Raw genomic sequence first — 22,340 nt, forward strand, 5'->3', positions numbered from 1 at the left:
GATAGATGGCATCATACAATACAAACCATCTACTCCACTGAATGATCTATTCGGGAAACGACCTCTTAAAAACGACAGAGAACATTTGAAAGGCCACTAAAATTCCTTTATATACACCTATTCACTTCAAAATAATAATACTCAGCTATTCAGAGTTCAACACGCAAAAAAATCTATTCTCAAATTGAGTGAATAATATTTGGTCGAAGTATATGATAGATTCATATATAAGCAAGAATATAATAAATTTGGGTCAAGTATACTTTATTCTCCAAATTTAAATATACCAAGTATTCCAAATAAGTATATGATATTCTCCAATTTAATAAAGTCGGTATTATTGGTCCAAAGAAAATTCTTATATTCGCTGTGAGTAAATGACTATACTTGAAATGAGTGGTTGATAAATTTCGTTTCAATATAAAATATTTTCAAGACAAGATATTGAATTCCTCAATTTAAATCATTTCTTCGTTTGAAGGTAGTGAATCATATACTCGAATGAAAGAATTGATATACTCAAACCAAAATTAAGTTAGTGTTAGAATAAGTATGTAATATGGTGAATTCAAAATTAATTTTATGGTTGTTCCGAAGAAATAGTAAACTTACTTGAAATGAATATTAATTTCAAATCAATTATTTGAAATTATTCGAAAGAATAAATGCAATTATCTATCCAATCCATTAGATTTTTTAATCTGAATAATGAATAAAATACACCATATATAAAAAACGAATTTATTTCTCAAATCATCATATAATAAATAAAAACCAACAAATAAACAATATCTACATTGGAAAAAAATTGTAATACATTTATACAAATACAGGATAAAACATTGTACTACAAAGGATTAAAGGAACATAGTTATCTCCTAAAGAATAAATTATTTAGATGTAGATAATTCGAGATACATTCTTAAAAGTTCATCTAAATCTATACAACAATTTGGAAACTTTTCGGCTATAATAGATATTCCCCTGATACCAAAAACAAGTTGGGCTTGGCGGTTTGATTCCTCTGTGTGGCTCTATTTTTCTGTTCTTGAATGATTTGTCCAATATCACTTGAGATCTGCAAAGAAAGAAGAAATTTGTGATTAATAAATTTTATCGTGGACTTTTTCGAATGAAAAATACTACCTGGTCCTGAAGAATTATTTCAAAATTGTATCTCACTCATATCGATAGATATCTATTGATTTGCATTTTCATCAGCAAATGATAACGTAACTCCCAATTGTTCATGAACAATTTCCATATTCTGCAAAAGAATCAAATTTAATTAACATTCATCAATTATGAACAGGAAGTTGTATTCAAAAAGTGCATTAATATTTCGAAAATAATTAGAAATCTCTAGAAAATCTTTATAACAGACCCTATTAAATATTAACGCATTTGTTCTGAAAAAGTAAGAATTTTGTTGAAAATATCCATTCAAAAATACCTAGTCCTCAAATAAATAATACAAAGATATCAAGCTGAATTATAATAGTAAAAAACAGCAAGAGCATCATGAAAAGGAAAATGAAATCCGAATTGATGAGAAAAAATTAAATGAGTTGAAATTATTTCTCAATAAAAACTTACCTTGAAATGTTCCAATAAGACACTCCATGTATCCCTAATTCCTAATTAAATTTTGCTTTTTGCAGTATGTATTCAGTATCTAACACTTATAACACAATCAAAACTTCCGTAGACTGATCAGTCCTATCACCTAAATGAGACTGAAGGGGATCGAAAGAGATATTTTCTAATGCAAACTGCACAGAGGGCGCATTTTAGTATATCTTCGAATAATATTCTTGAATCTAGTGGATGAAAGCATTTATATACTTGTATTACGATAAATACTGCCAACAGGTGGATAAGAACGTTTTCATTGGCGCGGCATATCAAACGAGTCGAATCATGTTGACGAAGATGCAGGGAAAAGAACTCGCGTTTTAGTATATTTCGGTATAATATACTCAGATCTAGTACATGCAAATATAATTCAGATTATGAATGGATTATTCTGAACTGGATCATTTGAATTTTTCAAAAATCAAAACAAATTTTATCACTCATCTTATTCAAAACGAAGTCCGTGATCAAAATATTTTTAGTTTTTTTTTATTTAAATATTTCACTCATCAAGCAATTGGGTCATTAGACACCACTCAAAGGAATTATATTTTGTAAAATACATTTATATCCATTAAATAATTTTTGGCTTATTCTATATCACACATATAACGTAAACTGTTAACGATTATTCCCATGTTGTGTCACGAGAACCTTGCTATCTGGGGCAATCCCAGGTGTTTGATTGCTAGTACCTCATCACCTCATCCATTTTTGAATGTTGAAACAAAAGTTATTTCAAAAGACTGGTCAAAATTCTAATAAGATGAAAAATGTGTTTTTCTTATCATTTTTTAGGTTCATGATTGCTCACCAAAATCAATTTCACTTATATTTTCATGTATTATTAACACATCTCAAAAAATCACATAACTTACCTCAATATGGTACCGATGTGACAATTTTTAGCGTCAGAAACTAGATGTATTGTGAAACGGTATATTAACAAACTATCTAGTATCATAGTATAAGGAAAACCTCCTTATACTATGCTAGTATGGCCTTTATTGAGTTGGTTAGCTACAATGAACATAAAAAGAAAAATAAAATTCATATTATCTGCTAATTCAATCACAGGGTGGAGTTCAGATGGATTATTCACTCCCCTTCTAAAACTCAAACCCTAATATTTAAATATTAAAATGAAATATGTCTCACTATGACGAAATTTTGTCCACAAAATTTCATATTTTCATTTATTATGATTAGTCTCGAACATGAAAAATGAGCAAATAGGTCTCCAATTCATCTTTGTGACTTGGGCATATTCTAATTACAACTAAAATGTATCACTCGCAATAATTATAATATGTAAACCAATTCTTCAAAAATATAATTTGGAATGAGTATATTTCAATTTTCATAATGAGTAAATGATATCTTCGAAGTCGCTATATCGTATATTCAAACAAAATGTAGCAGTATTCTTGAATCAATAAATTTATTCCTTCATTTTGAATACATCATTTACTTGTATGGAGTATTATATATTTCTATGAAGTATATGTATTCGGTATTCTATTTATTCATTCCAAGTATACCAAATTTCTTACTTAACTTTTTCCGATTCAATATATACTTGGATCAAGTTGAATATTTCAAGAATATCCTGTTTCTTGATTTGAGAATAGATTTTTTTCCGTGAACGGTTCAATATTTCAATATCTCCAATATATTTCTGTTGCTCGTTGTATCGACTCGAATATTTTGACTTTTAGGAACAGATCAACTGTTGGGTCCTGGAACATTTCAATATTCCTCATGAATATTACGAAGTTATCCAAACTGCAGGGCCGAAGTTTAAAATTCCGTTTCACTCATTCATTTATCAAGCCAACACTACAAGGAAACCCCATCTGAAGTGAAGTTATCTAAGCAGGGGCGTAGCCACCGCCGCTTCAGCCGTATCAATGATTTAGGGGTTCCCAGGCTATAGGAGCCCAGGAAGTTTGATACCTAAAATTCCTTAAAAATGTTATCCAGTATCATTTATAAATTAATAACATTTTTGAGACAAACTGGTGGGTCAAACATGAAAAAAATAGAAATGACACCTTAGAAGTAACAGAAAAAAGGGTGAAATTTGAATTTCCCCCCCTTTGGATGACGTCAGCAGTGTGGAGATAGAGGACGGATATAACGTCCTGCTACTGTAAAAGGAAACTGGAAGAACATCATCCTTGTTATATTTTTTTTTCGCATATCCAATACGACAAACGATAGTTATTTCTCAACACAGATTTTTTTGTGTACGAGTATTATTTGACTGCAAACATTATATTTCAATGTCTCATGTCCTGTTCTCAAACCTATCCCCCCCCGTCATGTTCCTATCATATACACAATGATAGTGGCTTTTATTAAAATTTCGTTGAAAGGTGTCCCCTTCTCTCTCATCACTACTAGATGGTCTTCTAGAAACGATCATTAACAACGAAAACTTTGTGCTTACTAATTTTGATTCGATAAACTCGTGTAATCCTCACACAAAAGCAGAACAACAAGAAACACCCTGCATCTCGAAAACAAAGAGTTTGCCGGCCCATATTCATAGAACTTAATTTTCTTGAAATAATCCAAGAAATCTTTCATTTTTGTTTGTATCAGAGTAATAAATATAGATAGAGGGAGCATATGTCATTTTCAGTAAGTAAATTTTGTCCCCAACATAAACTATTAAATTTGACATAAAGCGCGCGGAAATGAAAACATATCAGCTAGTGATACGATATTTCACTCAATTCGCGAGTTTTTCCATGAAGGACGCACTTCTTATGTCCCATAGTGAATCAACGTTTCATATCAACTAGAAATATATTGAGATAAATACCAAAATATATCAGAAATTCGGAAAACATTCTTCAAGCTCGCCAAACGACATGAAATAACGGATGACGCTAGAAGAGCAATAGTTGCCAACCTTGGATTTCAGCAGGTAAATACAGAAAGTAATAAATATTCTGTATAATATAAATTCGATAATTAGGAAAAATATCGGATTCCAAATATTCAAATTTGCATATTCAATTAAAAATCACTCTAATAAATATATCTCATTCAATATAATACACATTCATAATGACATAAAATCCGACAATCCGACAACGTAATCTAACCATGTTGGGGACATGCGAAAATTGCGTATACTCCGTCTATCTATGTTTATTAGTATTTTCAATTTAGGAACACTTTGTATTTCATTATTTCAATTGAATTCCAGATTTTTTTGTTTCATCTATTAAAAACATCACCCTTCTTTTGAGTCCTCAACATATTTCGATTCAAGGCTCCGGTAAGGGTAAAATTCGCTACGCCACTGCAACTGAGCATTGTGCCATCAGAAGCCGGAACTGTCTCGAATCCAAATGAATTTCTTACCTCCATTTAGCTCGCTACAACTAAGCAGGTATTTCCGCACATTATCATAAATACATATTTGCACAGCCAGAATTAATTAACTCTTTCCGGATCATGAATCCGTTATATCCAACCGTGGTGGCCCGACATGGAAGCGTTTTTATCCACCTCCACATTATGGGACACGATATAATCAACCGGAGGCCGGTTAACCATCGACGTCCTTGGCTGGTTGGTAATATACGCTCAATTAGCGCAGTTATGGTAAATGATGAATTGATTCAGGTGGGAGAACTCCCGTTCCCATTGGTTGTTTTGGTTTTTGAGGCATTAATGTTTTTTTCGTGTTCGCATTAACGGGATTTCGGGCAATAAGGCAGTTACGTAATGATGGTTGATTCGGTCGGGTCAGAAAGTTACAGGGTTACAGTATAAGCCCAATCTCTCCCTGAAACATCATGAGAACTCTTATTGGAACCATCAGATATAATGAATGTGTTGGTTTTGCTTCATTTGCACCGAAATGGTGGCCCTAAGCTCCCCGCAGACTTATTGAACTTTCCTGCTTTTCGACTATTTGGGTTATTAAGTAGAGAGAGAGTTTGGAAGGAGTTGTTTGAAATCTCAAAATTAATAACACCGAGTCTAAACCCCTTTTGCACAATTATGCTTTCTGGATTACTTACTTTCATAATATATCGAAAGCCCCTTGAAAGAAGCCAGAATATATCAATTTTACAAGGGTAGTCCAAGTTTTCTGAAATTCATTCGAAGCCAGTGGAATTATTGCCTAACAATCCTCTCAAATAAACCCCGGTATCCAGAAAATCAACTTGGAAACAAGAATGTTTCGATTTGGTTTTTCCTATTGGCTGAATAGTCCACGTTCCACTTCGGGGGCGTTTTTGGTTATATTCATTGGCTGCATATATCACTTCCTAATTACTTTCTAATGATTCGCATAGACCAGTGCGGTTCATAGGGGTATCAATGAAATGAGAATTGTTACTCAGTTTTAGTTCGTTGTGTGTATTTAATGATGTCGACTATGATGTTTGGAAAAATTCTATGGCTCATCGACGTCCTTGGCTGGTCGGTAATATACGCTTAATTAGCGCAGTTATGGTAAATGATGCATTGATTCAGGTGGGAGAACTTCCGTTCCCATTGGTTGTTTTGGTTTTTGAGGCATTAATGTTTTTTTCGTGTTCGCATTAACGGGATTTCGGGCAATAAGACAGATACGTAATGATGGTTGATTCGGTCGGGTCAGAAAGTTACAGCATAAGCCCAATCTCTCCCTGAAACATCATGAGAACTCTTATTGAAACCATCAGATATAATGAATGTTTTGGTTTTGCTTCATTTGTACTGAAATGGTGGCCCTAAGCTCCCCGCAGACTTATTGAACCTTCCTGCTTTTCGACTATTTGGGTTATTAAGAAGAGAGAGAGTTTGGAAGGAGTTATTTGAAATCTAAAAATTAATAACACCGAGTCTAAACCCCTTTTGCACAATTATGCTTTCTGGATTACTTACTTTCATAATATATCCAAAGCCTCTTGAAGGAAGCCAGAATATATCAATTTTACAAGGTAGTCCAAGTTTTCTGAAATTCATTCGAAGCCAGTGAAATTATTGCCTAACAATTCTTTCAAATGAACCCCGGTATCCAGAAAATCAACTTGGAAACAAGAATGTTTCGATTTGGTTTTTCATATTGGCTGAATAGTCCACGTTCCATTTCGGGAGCGTTTTTGGTTACATTCATTGGCTACATCTATCACTTCCTAATTACTTTCTTATGATTCGAATAGACCAGTACGGTCCATAGGGGTATCAAGGAAATAAGAATTGTTACTCAGTTTTAGTTCGTTGTGTGTATTTAATGATGTCGACTGTGACGTTAGAAAAAATCTATGGCTCATCGACGTCCTTGGCTGGTCGGTAATATAGGCTTAATTACCGCATTTATGGTAAATGATGAATTGATTCAGCTGGGAGAACCTGAATCCCATTGGTTGTTTTGGTTTTTGAAGCATTAATGTTTTTTTCGTGTTCGCATTAACGGGATTTCGGACAATAAGGCAGTTACGTAATGATGGTTGATTCGGTCGGGTCAGAAAGTTACAGGGTTACGTTATAAACCCAATCTCTCCCTAAAACATCATGAGAACTCTTATTGGAACCATTAGATATAATGAATGTTTTGGTTTTGCTTCATTTGCACCGAAATGGTGGCCCTAAGCTCCCCGCAGACTTATTGAACTTTCCTGCTTTTGGACTATTTGGATTATTAAGTAGAAAGCGAGTTTGGAAGGAGTTGTTTGAAATCTCAAAATTAATAACACCGAGTCTAAACCACTTTCGCACAATTATGCTTTCTGGATTACTTACTTTCATAATATATCCAAAGCTCCTTGAAGGAAGACAGAATATATCAATTTTACAAGGGTTGTCCAAGTTTTCTGAGATTCCTTTGAAGCCAGTGGAATTATTGCCTAACAATTCTCTCAAATAAACCCTGATATTCAGCAAATCGTTTTGGAAACAAGAATGTTTCAATTTGATTTTTCCTATTGGCTGAATAGTCCATGTTCCACTTCGGGAGAGTTTTGGGTTATATTCATTGGCTGCATCTATCACTTCCCAATTACTTTCTAATGATTCGCATAGTCCAGTGCGGTCCATAGGGATATCAATGAAATGAGAATTGTTACTCAGTTTTAGTTCGTTGTGTGTATTTAATGATGTCGACTATGAAGTTTGGAAAAATTCTATGGCTCATCGACGTCCTTGGCTGGTCGGTAATATACGCTCAATTAGCGCAGTTATGGTAAATGATAAATGGATTCAGGTGGGAGAACTTCCGTTCCCATCAGTTGTTTTGGTTTTTGGGGAATTTATATTTTTTTTGTGTTCGCATTAACGGGATTTCGGGAAATAAGGCTGATACGTAATAATGGTTGATTCGGTCGGTTCAGAAAGTTACAGCATAAGCCAAATCTCTCCCTGAAACATCATGAGAACTTTTATTGGAACCATTAGGTATAATGAATGTTTTGGTTTTGCTTCATTTGCACCGAAATGGTGGCCCTAAGCTTATTATAAGACTTATTGAACTTTCCTGCTTTTCGACTGTTTGGATTATTAAGCAGAGAGAGAGTTTGGAAGCAGTGAAATCTCAAAATTAATAACACCGAGGCTAAACCCTTTTTTGTACAATTATGCTTGCTGGATTATTTACTTTCATAATATATCCAAGGCCCCTTGAAATAAGTCAGAATATATCAATTTCAGAAGGGTAGTCGAAGTTTTCAGAAATTTTTTTGAGGCCTGTGGAATTATAACAATACTAACAACTAACAATACTCTCAAACAAACCCCGCTAACTAGAAAATCGTCTTAGAAACAAGAATGTTTCGATTTGCAATTTTTATTTTCAATAGGTAAACACCCAATTCTTCTTGATAGTGCCAATCCGTTATCGGATATTGGAGACAATTACAGAAAATAATTGAACCTAGCTAAAAAAAAAACCAAGCTACATCATGTGATTACACAATGTCAGCTTCATATTATTAAAAGCCAATTTCAGTAGTAACAAAAACATAGAAATTATAATTATACAGTAAATTAGTTCGGTTATAGTGAATGATGAATTGATTCCGGTGGGAAAACTTTTTCCGCTTTTTCCGCTGTTCCCATTGGGAGGGGTTGTTGAGGCATTAATGTTTTTTTCATGTTATTCATGGCAATCAGGCAGATACTTAATGATAGTCAGTCGGGTCAGAAAGTTAGAGCATAAGTCCATTCGATCTCTGTAATCTGTAACATAATTATAACTTTCATTCGAACAATTAGACATAATGAAAATTTTGGTTTTACTTCATTTGCGCTGAAACGGCGGCCACATACATATTGAACTTCTCCTGTTTTCAGGAGTAGTAAAGTAGGAGTTTGATGAAAAGTTGCTCAATAGAATCTCCGATTTAAGTAAAGGTGAGGTGTCCCCTGCGTCTGAAAAAATCAATCGTAGACCGTCAGATGAAATTCTTACATGAATAACCCACAAGGAGGAAACACATTTCTAATTTATCAAACGAATTACTACTACATTACTAATTGAACATTTACTTGGTTAGCTTACCAATATCGATCTAAATTACATTCGAGTGATAAGAATAGTCGAATATTATTGCTAAGGATAGATAAATTCCAGAAACAGCGAGAATTGAACCGAAAGCTCAACAAGACTAGAGGCGCGTCACTTGAGCTTAGGCACAATATTGAAATGCAGATAGAACGAAATTTTATTTTAATGTGATGAAACAAATTTAAACAATATTTCAAATGTTATGGTTATCGATCAATTAGCAATGCAATTATTAAAAAATTTTAGATGTATATTATAGGGTGACTGATTTGAGTTAGGTACAAACATATAGGATGAAAATAAAATTGATTATTCAATGAAAAATGAAAATGTTCACCTCAATCGAACAATTGAGATACTTTATAATTGAGTAATTTGCAGAAATAAGTGAGCCACATTCTTTTAAATATTTTACATGAATTTTTGAGTTTGTCAAGAATTCTATTCTTTCTGAAAAATATGTTTATGGTTCCTTATCCCGAATAGACATCTCCGTGGGAATCCATAAAAACTAAAAGTTAGTCGTATTGTGTTCTACATAGGTTTTATAAATCATCTTTACATATTGATTGGGGGCTCCAAAACAAAACAAAAACCCGACAACACCTGTAAGAAAAAAAAATGACTAGGCCAAAGCGTCACTAAATGTTTCTTTACAACTTCCGCAGTTGTCAATTTCATGCAACTAACTTTATTTCTCGTGAATTGGCTATTTCGAAAACGATAAATCTGAAAAGTGATGGGAATAAGGCTATTTCAAAGATTTATCGCGAAGTTGTGGAAGCTGCAAATATGGTTTCGTTAAATCTGCTGACTCAGAAATATTGACGGATCTTACGTTTTATAATTCTTTCATGGACTATCTCCATCAAAAATATACGATTCCACAATGGTAAAAGCATCTACTTTGTTGTCGAGTTATTCGATTTTAACGTCTACTTTTAATGTTCAAGAAGACAGAGTCATTTAAAATTACCCAGAATAACGTGCTTGCGTCAAGCACTGTAGGCAGTGTAGAAGGACGTGCTTACCGAAGTTTGAAATCACTCAGAAAAAAAAGTTATACATGAAGATGATGTCATCTTGCACATATTAGTACTATTTTTTTAACTTTCTTGACACAGGTTGATAAAGTTCGGAGAAAAAACTAATTTCTTGGTATAATTCTAAAACGGTAACTCGATGTTATAAATTCCCCACTTATTTTTGCGGAATTGAATTTATTGTAGATAAAGATGAGAGAGATTACCAGCCTTTTTCATTAGACATGAGACTCCAAAACATTCTCTTTTGAGTGATTTTTATATTCGGTCAAGACAAATAATGATGATGTCACAACATGATATGGAAAATTTAGGTTCTAAGTTGGTTCTCTGTATTAAAGATGGAAGTGAAGAGTTCTATCTTGTGAAATTTGAGAATCTTTTGTTCCTCAAAAACCAAAATTGAAAGAATAAAAATTCAAGAATTATAATTCGAATTCTTATCATCTGAATTTCGATTTCGTTTTCCAGAAATTGAATCATCTATTATGGAATCCAGTTTTTCTTTTCTGTGTTATACTTTCCTATTTTGAAATGCATGTTCTTTTTTCTGAAATTGAACTTTGATTTTCTTAACTACAATTGGAACACGTGTAGAAAACCATGAGACCTCAATTTATGTTAAATAATTTTCTAAATGATATGACGATATGGAAGTAGCTATTGAAATAGGCAAGAAAAACAAGGTCTTTTTAATCTGGGTTTCCTGTCCCTCGGGAATTAGAGCGAATGAAAAGATCAACACACTTACCAGAAAGGAGCACAAACTCCTTGCATCGGCCCGGAATCTTTCTGGGGCGTTGACAAATGTATCTACAAGAAAGAGTTTCAGGAAAAGGAAGAAACCGAAAGAGAAATACTCTGGCGGAATCTTCCTGGTTTGGATCACTCCAAAAAGTTTCTTCGAAACTCTACGAGATCTAAGAAATATCTGGTTCTTGGTAAAAATGTGCTACACCTCCTCACTGGATCCCTCACAGGGCATTGTCGCCTTAGGAAACACCTCATGAGAATGGTTCTAACAAAAACTGACGAGTGCAGATTCTGTGGGGAGGCGGAAGAAACTCCGGATCACCTGGTGATGGAATGCCTCGCCAAGGCTACTCAACACAAAACCTGCTTTGGACACGAAACTTCAGAAGTGAGGAATTAGCCTACTTGAATACATCCCAGATATTGGAGTTCATTAGAACTCTGGAATTGGAAGACGAGCTGTAAATCACGTTATGGAGAGAAAAGCTCTGATGAGGGGCACAATAGACCATTAGGTCGCAGTGAAACGGAACCTCCTTAATTAAATCTAATCTAACTATTTTTTTTTGTTATCAGGTAACCACTGAAAATACTCGGTACTATGATATTTTGGACCATCGTGCTTCTGGACCTTTTCAATTGTTACAATAGAGTTGGTTGCTATTATATCAACAAATTCAAAGCACACAAGAAGTCTCCCAATTGATTTTCAATGTATATTCAAGGATATTAAATAAAAGTAACAAAAGTTTTCCTACATAAATGAGAGTAGTGAATAAACATACTCATCAGCCCAGAAAATTTGTTCCTAATGATAAAGTTGCGTGCACAGGAATGGAGAAATCTGAAGGAGAATTCATGTTTCGTGGATGTATCCGAGAGTTATGAACGAAAAAATTCAAAATGAATTCTTTTAGACGTGGGAGCCCTAGTATGAAAAAATTCTTACATTATTGCATAACTGAGTAATTAAATCTTGAGTATACAGGCTACTCCAAATTTTCATGCGCTCATTATACAAGTAACCTAATACGCTTAGAATAAATTGATTTAGTTTCATCTTGAGTTTATCGTTACATATATACTCAATTAACGAGGAAACTTCCAGATCTTATGAAATCTTAATGCATTTCACTTCGTCTCCAGTATCTGAGATAATAATTTCATTTCTTGTGATCTGTGCAGATTTAGTTTTCGAGAACACCACTGACACAAGGTCACAAGGACTTTTTGTACCCAGTTGCAGATTTAAAAAAAACGATTATTAATTTCACTGGAATGGGTGACTATTTACAATATCTAGTATAAATTTTTTTCAAAACTTCAAATTTCGATATTGTCAAACACAGAAGTACAAATACTCGAAATATGTTTGATAATTGAAAATTATCACGAAAAATGAATACTCAATTAAAATTCAATCATTCAAGCAAGGATGTGTAAACTGTAGAAATAATTTTTCAATTATGTTTAGTGTAACCAATATCAATTGAATTCGGTATTGTATTAGTTTCTTATATTAGTAGGTATAGCACTCAGCTCCCCCACTCACTCATGACTACTTCCAATTTTGGAAAAAACTGTCATGAACGAGTTGGTCAGGGAAAGTTGACCAACGTTCACTTATCTCCGGTTGAGATGTTCTTTTAACACCTGGAAGAGCGGCTTTGCAGAGGTCTCGGAGAATTAATAATTATGTAAATTCACAAAGATGTTATGGGTGAATCCGGCCCGTCGCTTCAATGGACAGGTCTTTTTAGTTGACTTTCTTTCTCTAGAGACAGGATTAGTTTACTGGGTCAATAAAAATCGATTCAAATTTTAAAACTAAATAAAATAAAAAAAAAAATATATCCAAAATTACAATATTCCCTCAATTTCTATGTTGACTCAACGGCCAAAACTTAAAAAAAAACAAAAAAAATGTCTCAAATAATCTGTTATTCGAACAAACGAAACAATATACACCAACTTTGAATTTGGGAGAATCGGGTCTACCAAATACACTCATTTTCATCGAAAAAACATTCAAACATCAACAAATAAAATAAAGAGTAAATAGCCAAAAGACTTGTCCTTATCCCACGATGCTAGGTGAGTATTTTAGGCCCTGCCTAAACCTAGTTTTAATTTTTCCAAACTGTTCACTCGAAAGGTGTAATTCCTTATTAACACTTCACTCCCGATCCGCGAACTCCGATCTAACCTAATTTATTCCAAAACAGATTCTAAACTTTGTCCCAAAAAAAAATAATCCCTAATTTTCTATTTCTGACCTAAATCTTCCTTTCTCAGAGCCAAAACAATCCCTTTTCCTGAATACTTAAAATCTCGAAAACTCACACATATACCAACTTACCGTCTATTTAACATTAAATATTACTCTGATATTGAAACCGACCGACGTTCTAATTCTCAACCCTTTTCAATAAGAGACCCTAAAGCGATAATGACTTCTTCCTTCGACCTCAACAAAATCGCAACATCGTACTTATCTAAGACCACCCCAACAATTGCCCAAGATACCATGCCAATTAGATCATTGGTTGAAAGATTTTTTGTCCTTTTTCATTTTTCGTCAACAGACCTTCATCCTCAGTTCAAACTAGATTTTTATGCAGTCTCAGCAAGAACCATACTTCGATTTTGCCTAACGAACTTTTTGTTGTGTCATCTAAGAACGACCCTGACGGTTTTTCGCATGTATCGAACTCAGATAAGTCAAGATTTCCCCATATCTAAATTATTTTTCTTATCCGTAAAAAATATATCGATTTTACCAACGCCGTGAGACGGTAACTAAGAAAAGCATTGATTGAAAAATAAAACATCCTTATTCTAAGATAAGATCAGTTTACACAAGTCGCGATCGCTCTTTTGAATTCAACCTCTGCATAATAATTCCAATAATTTCCAAATATCCGATTTACTACAAAACAAATAACGGCGCATTCGCCATTTTGCAACATACAGGTTGGTTGTTGTTATAAATAATTCTTCCCGTTATCTTTGAGATGTATGTATAAATTTTCGTTTCCAACTGTCTTTTAAAACTACCGAAGAACAAGATGAGGTTAACTGTCACAGAAGAACAGTATCTCAATGCACAATCGTATAACTCGGTGACATGTCTTCCAGGGTGGTAGACTTTACGTGGTAGCAGCTAAATCCTGTCTGAGTATAGCGAAAATCCTTGCGTATACCTTATAAAACAAATCCCTTTTGCAACGCTGATTCTGCAACCACCGGGTTGGAAAAAGGAGATCCTCCACTTCATTTTCGTTTCTATAACAAGATATTCCCTTTATGAATACTTTATGAGAGTGGCTGGAGCCATTCTGAGCGGTGTATAGAGTTTGAATACCAAATGATAAAAGATGTTACCGGATGTGACGAAAATGAGATATCTTCTGTTTATGTTCAACCCTTAGAACACGAGAGTGGAGAAACATAATATGAAATAATAAAATCCATTTGGGTAGTAATAAAACCATCGCTGTATCGGAGAGGAGAATTATCCATAATAAATCTATTTTAGTCTCGAGTAGCGAAAAAGAATTGCCTTTGTTCCTTCCATTATCGCATAGGAAAAGTTTTATATTTCATATAATTCAAACGCTCCATATAACATAGAAGTCTCGGTTATTTTTCATTGGATTGACATTTCCTCAACATATTGCCCTATCATTTCGTTATGTTATGGTATTTGTAATTTTAGAATTTGAGCAAAGACTGGTAATGAGGTTCAACACACTGATGACGAGTCCGAGACAGTGGCGGCTAGTTGTATGAAGCAACTGGAGCTGGGCCTCACATCTAAGAATTAATGAAATGAAATTTTTTGTACCGGGTTTTTCACCATAATTTGACCCCCCCTTCAACGTTGTTACTAGAAGAGGTACAAAAAAATTTTTTTAACAAAAGTTTCACGAAATTTACTAGTGTTTTCTAAAATGATTTCACAAAACGAAATATATACAAAGTGGGCAACATATTGATATCAACTTCGTTTTTTCAAATGGAACACCCTGTATATTTGACTAGCTTTTTCCCCTGACTTCGAATATATAACATATGTCTGGTCTATCTCTCTTATTCTGAGTACCACAGAGTTTCAAATTTTAAGAACCACCTGGCATGCTCAGTAATCAGTTTTCAAGCGGTAGGCTGCAATAACTCAAAAACTCCTTTTTTGAGTTATCTCGTTGGCAACGAAATGACATACGTTTCTCACTAAAAATTGGAATTGGATGATTTGGATGCAACTCTATATAATATTCTCTCCTTGTAGCTTTCTAATATTTATTGTTCTTCACATGAAGTGAAAATATTTCAAATTTTTCCGCTTCTATAGTGTATATTCGATGAATAGCTTCATTCAATGACAAACTTATGTCATATATGCCAACTCAAAAAAGGCATTTTGAATTATCGCAGCCTTCCACTTGAAAACTGATCACTTAGCTTGACAGGTGGTTCTTGAAATTTGAAGCTCTGTGGTACTCAGAATAAGAGAGATAGGCCAAACATATGTTATTAATTCGAAATCAGGGGAAAAAGAGCTAGTCAAATAGAGAAAAATATACAGGATGTTCCATTTGAAAAAATGAAGTTGCAATCAATATGTTGCACACCCTGTATATATTTCGTTATGAAATCATTTTAAAAAAACAATAGTCGATTTCGTGAGACTTTTGTAGAAAACATTTTTTTTTTACCTCTTTTAGTACAAAAGTTAAAGGGGGGGTCAAATTATGGTGAAAAACCCGGTACATTATTCATTCAAATATAAAACTATTCTAACTAATTTCCAGTCACCAAAATGAATGATCAAAATATCGAATAACCATCAATGTTGAAATTATCACCTTTAAAATTGAGTTGAATTTAATTCTAGATGCTCAAATCATGGCCGACCGCATATTGAGAAAATCGTAATCCCAGAATTTTGAGCTTCCTCTACGTCACGAATCGTTGATTTTAAAAGGTTTTTTCAGTAATTTTTGAGGTTCATTCAATACTCATAACAGATCATAGAAATTCATCATCGTTTTAGAGATATAGAGGAGAGTTGGGTTTCTTAAATGGGACACCCTACACTTTTCAACCGCCAATTTGTATAGGGTGTTTTTTTTCGAGGTATATAACTTCAAGTTGGCATTACTGTTCAAGATGGCAACCGATTTAACAGCTGTCAAGTGATTTATTCTCAGTTTGGTTTGGCAATTCATCATGAATAGACTCACGCCTGAACAACGCTTGCAAATAGTACAATTTCATTTCGAAAATGAATAATGTGCCGTTCTTCCCGATTTTCATAAGCGAATTTTGATTAACGATGAAGCGCACTTCTGGTTGAATGGCTACGTCAACAAACAAAACTGCCGCATTTGGAGTGAAGCTAATCCTCAAGTGTATGTCAAAACACCGTTACATCCAGAAAAACTGACTTTTATGGGCTGGTGGAATCATTGGTCCGTACTTCTTCAAAAACGATGATGGCCAGAACGTTACAGTCAATGGTGATCGATGTAGAGCCATGATTACTAACTTTTTCATTCTTGAATTGAACAACCAGTAGCTGTGGTTCCAACAAGACGGCGCAACATGTCACACAGCTCGTGCCACAATCGATTCATTGAAAGACACGTTTGGTGACCGCCTAATTTCACGTTTTGAACCTGTGAATTGGCCTCCAAGATCTTGTGATTTAACACCGCTAGACTTCTTTCTGTGGGGCTATGTAAAGTCATTGGTCTATGCGGATAAGCCACAAACCCTTGACCATTTGGAAGACAACATTCGCCGTGTTATTGCCGATATACGGCCACAAATGTTGGAAAAAGTCATCGAAAATTCGACGTCCAGATTGGACTACATCCGAGCAGCCGTGGCGGTGATATGCCAGAAATCATATTAAAAATGTAATGCCACAAGATTATCTTGCGGATAAATAGAATTCATGTCAATCGAATAATCCATGGTTGTTTTATTGCAATTTAAAGTTCTATAGCTCTAAAAAAACACCCTTTAGAAAAGCATACCGTTTTAAAGTATTTTTTTGGGTTTTAGTTGGACTAGTGGTGATGACTTTCATATAAAAAGTCAACGCGTCAAGGAATATTATTTTTGGAGTCTAAGCACCAAGGTGTCGTGGAAATCTATTCCTTCCTCGGGCCTCACCTGTGCAACGAAACGCCTCTGGTTCGAGAACAAAATCCAGAAAGTCCATTCGTTTAGCTGTACATTCGTCTGGCTGTCCAACCGTCTTAGTACATCCAAATGATTGGACAGGCCGTATATGGCCGTTCAGCCATAAATATGTCCGTTCGAAATGTTGTTTTCCAGATGATTTCCCAACTACAAAATCGATCGAAATAAAATGTTACTATAAGATGGGAAATATCAACTTCAAGCTTCGTTAAAAATGTCATGTTGATGGCGTAACCAGAATCAGAGAATATTATCGAAATGAAAAAAATCGAACATTTCAGTGACAACAGATCCAAATTTATTTAAAATTTGCATGTATCGGGTGTACCAAATTCATTGTCCAGTGAGGGAATCTCAGAATCCCTTTTAGCTAGAAAATATTGAATGATACGTGCTTGATTTTTGAGAGATTAATTTGGTGAAAACTGCAACCTTATGAATTCAAATGTTTTGAAGCTATAAGTGAAATGTGAAATGAAGGGTTCTCATAGCTTTTTCATTACTAGTGCTATCAGCATGAAACACAAACGTTCTACAGGCATTTTTTTTTTCAATAGAATCCGGTGTAATAATTTGTTTTTTATTGGAGTTAGTTTTAAAGTTATAATACAAACTTGTTTTATTTTAAATTAAAACCATATAAATCTCTGACAAATAAAAATATATAACGTGATTTATAAATTTCCCATCAACTATAAAAATCATCAAATGTTTCATTCTCACACGGCATATCAAGCAGGTTGTGATAATCTGTGGTCTCCGGAATTAACACCGTTAGATTTTGCCTTTGGTCACATTTGAAGAACAACATTTATCAATTCAAAAATGTTGACAAACCTCAACAAAAACCTTGATATTTCAATGATCTGAAATTCAAAGATTATCATCAGGACAGGTAGTCATGAAAATATTGACCGCAAAAGGACGTATGTCCTGATATTCCTTGAATAGAAGTTGAAAGTTTGTATGTCCACTCGAATTCGGCTGTAAAAAAATCTCGCTCGAGTTCGCTATCAAGATGGAACTATACCCAAACTACATAAGACGCCTGTCTCGAATCGAACATAAACAAACAAATCGTATATTCTAAAGTTGCCCCGAATTCATGCCTGATATCGTAAATAAAACGAAAAGTAGGGAAATGGAGTAACTTTTTGTAATGACCTTTATACATATGTTAAAAGGGGAAATCGACCAACCTTAAGCAAATTACACAGTTCGTTTGTTGGTGTATACTCCCTAAAACCCTTTTTTGTGGCGAAGGAAGGTCGACGATTCGGCTAATTTGTGGCATATGAATCCACCCTTGTCATTAATTAAACCTCTCCACTTTTTTTGCTCAATATAGTTCATTTCCTTCTCCCTTGAATGAGTCAAAATTATCACCTGAACGTAGACTATGAAACATTTCGATTTTTTATAAGCTCATCAGTACATGTACAAGTACAAATTACTTTGATGAGATAAATGGTTATCAGAAATCCAAATTGTCTTCCTTGGTTTTACTACTGAAAATTGATATAGGTATTTATATCCATCATTATCACTGTATGCAAAAACTCATATCGAGTCCAAAAAATTATTATCATATTATCCTAACTAGTTCTTCTTTTGCGTCAGATTTACTCACTTCATATAATGTATCGTAACATCCTGCGTGTTAGAAAGAAATGTATATAGAATGCCAAGGGTAAAACGCATGGCGACAATGTTTTTCCCTGTTCCCTTACACAGATAGAGAAAGTCCAATTAGAAAGAAGAGGAGAGTACAAATCATAATTCAAATTGATTAAACTGAATCATTTCGAATGTGTATCCTTGCCTGATTCCCTGAAAGCGAATTTGGAAAGAGAAGGTAATTTCATATTTGTTCCTCGCATTGGATATCAACAATATCAACACATACATCACCACGGACAGTCAGACCATGCTGAGATCCCTGACTCTACTATGGGTTATGTGGTTGAAGGAAACGAAAAAGCCGATGAACTTGCGAAAGTGCATCAAGGTTAACACCTGAGCCTTTCTGTGGGCTAGGAAAAGACCAATATGAGGCAGCGGTCCAGAAATGGGAGTTGAATAACAGGATAACCCACTGGACAAACACTCCTGGACTTACTCAGGTCAAGAAATTCGTGATGATTTCACCTAACTCTGCCAGAAAGCTCTTGAAGCTGTCACAAGCTAAGCTTCGGGTGATGGTGAGACTGCTGACAGGGCAGTGTGGGTACACACATCATTTGTACCGTTTGGAAAAGTCAGCAGATGAGATTTGCAGGCTCTGTGGATCAGCAGCAGAAACAGCTGAACACATGCTATGCAGGTGCCCAGAGCTGGCTGGCCTGAGAACCATATGGGGAAGACGGTCCTGGATACCCTAGAGGTAACGTCCAAGGCCCCTAAGGAGGTTGTCAGTTTTATCAACGCCATTGATGACCTCTTTGGGTTTCCATGACTGAGTAAAGAAGAGAACAAAAGATCTACATGGTCGCAGTTCCCGGAAGGCTTACCGAGCCACAACGACCCCAATTCAAATAATAATATTAATAACACGGATATTTTCCAATAATTAAATTAAATTTACGGATATAGTCTTGGATATCGGAATTTCACAATAATAAAATTTTTCAATCTTTATATCTTATGCGACTAATTCATGTGCTTCAGTTCGATCTATAACTTTTGTCAATTAACGAATTCATCTAAGATTTCTGAACCTGAACCTACTCCGAAAATTCTCATTTTACATTCTATTGGAGAAATATCGTGTATAAAATCCGAAAATTACAGACATTTGAGCAAACTGAGTTCCTGTTCCCTTGAAACGAGCGAAGAAATAATTCTTCCTCCTGCTGTTTATGCTCTGAATATATTTTCCTCAAATTATCGATAATGATTGTAGTTGAACTTTGATCATTAGGCAAATACTTGTTCAATTGAGATAAAAATAATGAAAGACCCCGAACGATATTCCTTAGGTTATTTTCTCATTCTCCCATATGCAAATTGGAACTGAAAAGGGCTTTTCGTAAGTATACATTTGTTTTGTTGGAAGAGAAATAGCGCAGCCTTATTTTATCATCCTGAACAAGTGAAACTCCGGGAAGGAATGGAGCCAGAACAAATATTCCGGACAAAGCTGACCGATTCTGAACGAAAATAGATTTGATACCATTGATACAAGATATATGTCTAGACCGTTTACGGACAATTCTCCGATGAAACGTTTCAATATATATTTGCAGGACACCAAAATATTCAAGACAAGTTTTCTTAGACTATTATTTGTCTCCAAGGTTTCACGATAATCTGAATTCAATCCATGCAGTGATGAAATGAATATTTAGACATTTTAGAGTTGGAATACAATTCCAGGACCATTATCAATATATTCAATATAATCCTGATTCAACTTGAAACGATATAAAATTGGAAGAATTATGGGTCGTTCAAATTCGGCCAAGTTCACTTGATGAGGAATATTAACAAAGTAATCATGTGGACAGGTTTTATGGGCATTATTCAAATTTCCACTTATTACAGTTTCGTGAATTATTTTTTTGTGGGTAGTTTCTCATTAGTTCCAGTAGTGAGGTTATTTATTCTTTATACGATTAAAAGAGAAATTAAATAATGCTTTTTAGTAATATTTTGAAATATTTGATCAGGTTTTTCCAATAGGTTTTACAATATGAATGATATCCATATTTCAATATTATCATCATTCCCCGTTTTCAACTGTAGATGGAAGGTTGTGTTATATTGTATTTTGTTCCCCTCGACAGAAGAGATTTTGTGAGGATTGGACGAATATTTGGATTTGCCTTGCTGAGAAGTTTGAGGTGAGGCACATCTCAACGCATAAAAAATTCTCTGCCAATTGGTGTGGCTTCCTCGTCTTTCGCTCTTAAGAAGTCTGCACTCTATGTCCCCATATTAGGTTATGTTCAGAGTGGTGTAGTAAAGTAATACGATTTTCTTACAAGAATGTACACATTCGCAACGCATACCTTACATTAGGTAGGTCGAAATATTAGAGAGAGAGAGAGAGAGAAACTAAATTTTATTGAACTTGCAATCGAATGTCTATCGACCGCAGTCTTCCAGTCAGTTATATATACAATTTTTAGAGATAAAAATTATTAGAAACGTAGTTATTATTTTAGTGATTTTAAATGTTCGAAAAGTGGCAAAGCTGGCAACTTGCCTTTGATGTAGATGCTCTATTGTAGTGGTGTATCAATGGCTCCATTATGTTGAGATTATTTTAGATTTTGTGATTAATCTTTTGCATTCTTTCTAGTATTGGTTCTATTTTTATATAATACTGGTCACACTATGTACAATTCTACATGAAGTTGTATGTACAATTCTACATGAAGTTCAACCTGTTGATCTGTAATCACGGAAATATGCAGTATTTAATATATTTTTTCAATATTCTTCTTAAATTTTCTATGGTCCTGATGATGAATTTAGGAATTGGTTAATTATATTAACCAAGAAGGAATGACAATAATGACATCTATGTCTGTATCTGTCTACACATTGACATATGACAGTGGACCATAGAATCTGTGTAATCCTTACATGTGATAAGGATGATGTTTCAAACGGAACTTGAAATCGGTATTTCATATCAACATCCAAAATCTCAAATACATCGGTTCTGTGGTAACGGAAATATTGGCTAGTTTTCTAAAATTTTCTATGCTTCTACTAACATGATTAAGAAAGCCTAAAATTGTAGTTCTACATCCACATGTAAAACGGCACAACTAGTAGTATTTTGCCCATTGAGGAACTCAACTCTGGCATTCAGGATCTGAACCTATCCTGAATTGTTTCTAGGTCTTTTCAATCGAAATTTAATGTCATTACCGCTCTTGAATTTGACCACAGCTTTGTCAGTCGAACCTTATCGTCTGCCCCAGAAGTCGATTTATACAGACATTGCGAAGAAACGATAAAAAATTAATATAAACTTGTTATGTTTGATTCTAAGGTCCAGTGCACATGAGCTACAAAGTAATTTAAATGCCCTTATGGTTTTTCATCCATATAGAAAGAAATATTTATAAATCGTTATAGTATTGGGGCAACTCCCTGGAAGGCATCAGATAGTCGCTTACTCTCCAGCTCATTTGCATCGAGACTATGCTAACCATAGTAGTTGTGTCAGT

At 34.4% G+C, this 22,340-nt stretch overlaps 1 long non-coding RNA gene across 1 annotated transcript; it reads right to left on the bottom strand.

Moving 5' to 3' along the window:
* Positions 1-728: 728 nt before the first annotated feature.
* Positions 729-2,187, bottom strand: LOC123672894. The gene is made up of 3 exons (XR_006746384.1): positions 1,597-2,187; positions 1,147-1,267; positions 729-1,078 (listed from the first exon to the last, which is right to left on the bottom strand). It is a non-coding gene; the product is annotated as an uncharacterized LOC123672894 (long non-coding RNA).
* Between the last annotated feature and the right edge of the window lie 20,153 nt (positions 2,188-22,340).

The sequence above is a fragment of the Harmonia axyridis genome, chromosome 2 (genome assembly GCF_914767665.1).
Source record: "Harmonia axyridis chromosome 2, icHarAxyr1.1, whole genome shotgun sequence".
Lineage (NCBI taxonomy): Eukaryota > Metazoa > Arthropoda > Insecta > Coleoptera > Coccinellidae > Harmonia > Harmonia axyridis.